This window comes from Cottoperca gobio, unplaced genomic scaffold (genome assembly GCF_900634415.1).
Source record: "Cottoperca gobio unplaced genomic scaffold, fCotGob3.1 fCotGob3_42arrow_ctg1, whole genome shotgun sequence".
Taxonomy (NCBI): Eukaryota; Metazoa; Chordata; class Actinopteri; order Perciformes; family Bovichtidae; genus Cottoperca; species Cottoperca gobio.
In genome coordinates this window covers 516,956-521,955 of record NW_021167006.1, presented here as the reverse complement: position 1 = coordinate 521,955, position 5,000 = coordinate 516,956, and positions in this window count along the sequence as shown.

Here is a 5,000-nt window from a genome sequence, read left to right as displayed (position 1 = left end):
GGGTAGAGGCTGTGAGCCTGACTGCTGATATGTGGACCTCCATTAATATGGACGCATATCAGCAGTGACCTGCCATTATGTGGATGACTCTGCGAAGCTGGCCACAGTGCTTTTGGGAGTGCTGCCTTTCCCTGAAGCTCATACAGCTGCTAACATCACTGCTGCAATGAGGTCTCTCATGGAGGAACGGGGCTCTGAAGGCAAAGTGACATTGCGACAGATGCAGGAGCTAATATGGTTGCCTCTGTCAGAAATCTAAATCATTAAATCTAAGACATGCACTTTGCTTTGCTCATTCACTAAATTTAGTGATGAAGAAGTCTCTTGATGCAACTCCTGGCCTACAAGACCTACGCACAAGGGCTCGGAAAGTAGTCACATTCTTCAAAACCAGCACAACAGCAAAAGAGAAGCTCAGATGAATCGTCCAGTCATGAAGCTTATTCAGGAGGTGGACACAGGATGGAACAGCACCTTCCTTATGCTACAACGCCTTTTCAAAGAGAGACAGTCAGTGGGGGCAGCTCTTGCGAAGCTGAGAACAGATGTGAGACCTCTGACCTCTGAGAACTATGAGCCTGCAGCCCTTTTTACCAGGCAACAGTAGAGCTGTCCGAAGATAAGAATGTGTCAGGGTCAAAGGTGGAGTCAACTTTTAAGACCTTAATAACTTTCAAATCTAAGAAGTTGTAAATGTTGATTTATATTTTATATAGATTGTGGCGACTGTATAGATAATGTATACTTCATATTACCCGCTTGGTTTTCTGACAGTTGAATATCACTTAAGTCCAGTGCAATCGTTGGTTGATTAGACATATTTTATTATTTATAATATGTGTACTTTTTTTGCAACTTAATCTGCTTTTGTTTAGTGGTGTATAGATAAACCTGCTCTAACATTTTGTTTTAGGGAGAAGGAGACGGAGGCAGGAGAGAGGAGAGCAGGGAGAGGATGGAGAGCAGGGAGAGGAGGAGAGTAGGGAGAGGATGGAGAGCAGGGAGAGGATGGAGAGCAAGGAGAGGAGGAGAGTAGGGAGAGGATGGAGAGCAAGGAGAGGATGGAGAGCAAGGAGAGGATGGACAGACTCTTCTCTCTGCTGGAGAAACTTGTTGACAAATGAAATGTAAATTAATTGAAATAAATAATATATATAATAAATATATTGTGAATTTAATTTACATGAACTATAAATGAAAAGTATTGAAAACTTAATTGATTTCAAGGTTCAAGAAGGATTTATTTTGTACATATGATTTATTAATTTATAAAACTACCTATCAATGAATGGAAATGATCGAACAAAGACAATGATTGAATGATTATTATAAACAAAAGTATTATAAAACAATATAACATTTACAGTATATACAGATAACGTTTGCTGCTGGACTTGGATGGGCTTGTGTCTCCTGATGCATCATGTGGGGGGGGTCTCCAGAGTGTGTATGAGATGCCCCTCCACGTCTAAAATACATTATCGCCTGGTAATAAAGCATATCTTCAATCAAGATAGAAAATAAAAAAATAAAAGTATTATCTCTGGAACAAATGTTAAAGTAAGCCGTCAACTGCGCTTCAGAGAGTTGCTAGGAGACGGGAGCGGCAAAAGGTAGGGGCGTGACCAGCTGGTGACGTACCAGGAAGTCCGCCGTAGACCGGACCGTCTCATTTCGTAGACCCCTCGGTTGTCTACGGCAGATCCGGACTCCAAAGACCACGAAGGCTGCGAATACCGTGTATAAGAAGTTTATGTGGTCGCCGTGACGTCTCCCAGTGGTTTGTGTTTCGAAGCCTGGAGTTCGGAGTTTTTGGCCGTCGTCATCTTGTTTTTTTGTGTGTGACATGAGAGGGTGGAGCTCCGTACAACCCAACGCTGAACAAGACCAACATTTCACTATTAACTTTCATGATGACACACGCACTGTGAAAGGGTTAAAGTTGTGAGACACTGAGAGCAGACGCTGCTTTATCCATAAGTTACAGCAATGAACATCATGAAGAAGACTTGAAACTACAGATTTAGACATAAACTCATCAGGATATAAATCAAGAGAGAAGTAGAAACATTTTCTCATAGACTTCTATACAACCAGAGCTATGAGAGTGAACCAGAACTGTAAAGTTGTGGGTCTGACGGATAAAAAGAGCTGAAACTTATTTTAAAGTTCTCTGGAGGTTCATCACTACCAGAGATGTTTCATGTCTCATCTGATACACAGTTATTATCATAAATACAGATTATTGACATTTTAAAGCAACAGTGTGTCCGTTCTCTGTCTGAGAGTTCGAGCAGGTCTGTGATATGTGAAGCTGCAGCTAGCAGACGGTTAGCTTAGCTTAGCACGAACACTGGAAACAGCTATAAATGCAGCTGGCAGCACTTTCAACGCTCACTAATTAACACGTTAAATCTTCTTCCTTTTATTGGTACAAATCCAAAGACATAAAGAGTCTTCATCCCGTCTGTCTCCGTTTGTCTTCGCTGTTTCTAACTTAATAATTTAAAACAAACATGAAATCATTCAGGTTATTAACTCGAGTGTGTGTGTGTGTGTGTGTGTGTGTGTGTGTGTGTGTGTGTGTGTGTGTGTGTGTGTGTGTGTGTGTGTGTGTGTAAGAAACAGAAACAGTAAATAGTGATGAAGCAGCAGAGTTGGGTTCAGTCAGCTAAAATGCTAATCACACGTCCAAACCAAACCCGCACTCATCAATCCTCCTTCCATCCCTCCTTCCTTGTTTCCTCCCTCCTACTCTCCTTGTTCCTTCCCTTCTTTCCTCTTGTGTTCGTTCGTTCCTTTCTGTTATTCCTCCGTCAGTCCTCTTCTCTTTCTCTTGTTGTTCTTCCCTTCTTCGTTTTCCACTTCGCTCCTATACCTCCTCTTCTTCTGTCCTTCTTTCCTTCCCTCATCTCCTTATCTTCCCTAACTCTCTTCTCCTTTTTTCCACCTCTACTCTTTTGCTCCTTTCTTCTCCTTGTCTCCTTTCCTTTAGTTTTACTCTTCTCCCCTCTTCCTCCCTCTCTCCTCTCCTCTCTTCTCCTCCCCCTTCCTCCCTCTCTCCTCCTCCCCCTTCCTCCCTCTCTCTTTCTCCTCTCCTCCCTCCTTCCTCCCTCACTCTCTTCTCTCCTCCCTCCTCTCTCTCTCCTCTCCACCTTCCTCTCTCTCTCTCTCCTCTCCTCTCTCCTTCCTCCCTCCCTCTCTCCTCTCCTACCTCCTTCCTCCCTGTCTCCTCTCCTTCCTTCCTCCCTCTCTCTCTCTCTCTCTCTCTCTCTCTCCATCCTTTGAAGCCAGAAATCAATTTGATCACTAATTGTGCTGAAACAAACAGAAGTTGATTAATTCATGTTTGTGCTCTCTCTCGCTCTGATGAATGAGCCGACTTGTGGAAAAAACAAACTTGTTAACATGAGAAGAGAGAGATGGAGGGGTGGAGAGAGGGGGGGGAGAGAGAGGCGGGAGGGGGAGAGAGGGAGGGGGGAGAGAAAGTTAAAGTCTTGTTATTGTGAGCAGTAAATGGGATCACTGCCTCGTTTAGCCCGCTGGCTAATTAGAATTCAGCGTGTGTGTCCATTTGTTTGTATTCCCTGTGTGTTGTGTGTTTATTTTCATTGTTTGTGTGCGTGTGTGTGTGTGTGTGTGTGTGTGTGTGTGTGTGTGTGTGTCTGTGTGTGTGTGTGTGTGTAGTCATTGATCAGACTGACAAAGACTTATTATGGTGTCACTTTACGTGACCCCTTTTGACCCTGCTGGCGGTAAAAGTGTGCAGAGTGTGTGTGTGTGTGTCTGTGTGTGTGTGTGTGTATTTATACATGTGCGTGTGCGTATGTGTGTGTGTGTGTGTGTGTACGTGTGTGTGTGTGTTTGTCCTGCTAATGACTTGTCAGCTTTCACCACAAGTGGTAAAGGTGACGCCTCATCCTTTGGGACACACTCCTACACACACACACACACACACACAGACACAAACACACACGCACACGCACATGCACATGCACATGCACATGCACACACACACACACACACACACTGAATGCAAAAGCACACATTATTTTTCCTTCCTCTCAAACACAGATATAAAGAAATGCTGCAGCAGCGAGAAGAATTGGTGCAACAGGAAGTAGACGTTGTATAAAGACACGTGTAACTAAGTATCTGCAGCTGTAACATCACTTACATATTATTATATATTATTACATAAGTGTGTTACCACCTGTACAACAGTGACGCCCAGCACATGTTCATGAGTCAGTCTTGTGTGGTGTTGTATCCGTGTGATGTTACAGAACAGTGCAGCTGACGAAGGACTCACTCTGACGAAGACGTTTCTCGTGGTGCAACTGAAGCTGATTAATATAACAATCAAAGATTCCTCATGAATAGAAGCGCAGTACGATGGTGCTCAGCTCATATCATTTGCATTCTCTGCAAACACACACTGCACATTTCCATGGATCCAGAACTGCAATTACATTCATGCATATTCATCAGGCTCGGTGTGAAGTCTGCGGAAACTTTCCTCCTCCGAGACGCCGACGCTCCTCTCTGAGCGCTCTGCAGGAATGTGTCGCAGGAAACTTTAAATCATTTATGTTTCATTTGAGTTCAACTTCAACAATTGCTTTAAAAAACTGGATGATTGGAATTTAAATTGTTTAACTTGAATGATTTCATTAAAATCTGAAAGCATGTTTATAGTCTGAGTTGAAATGAACACTTTCCCCTCGTGGAGCTCGTGAAGGAAGACGTGCTTTATAAATAGCATCATTTCGTATTCAATGTATGCTTCACATCTGCTGCTGTATGTGAGACAGTATACGAGTGTTTACGTGTGTGTGTGTGTGTGTGTGTGGGGGGGGGGGGGTCTGTGGTCTGTGGACTCAAAAACATTTTGAATCCATTAGTTTCTGATTTCACGGTCAGAACCTGAGACGCTGCAGGAAACACTGAACGTTCTTCTTCTTTGGTTTCTGCACGTGTGTGATGGACAGAAACTCTGT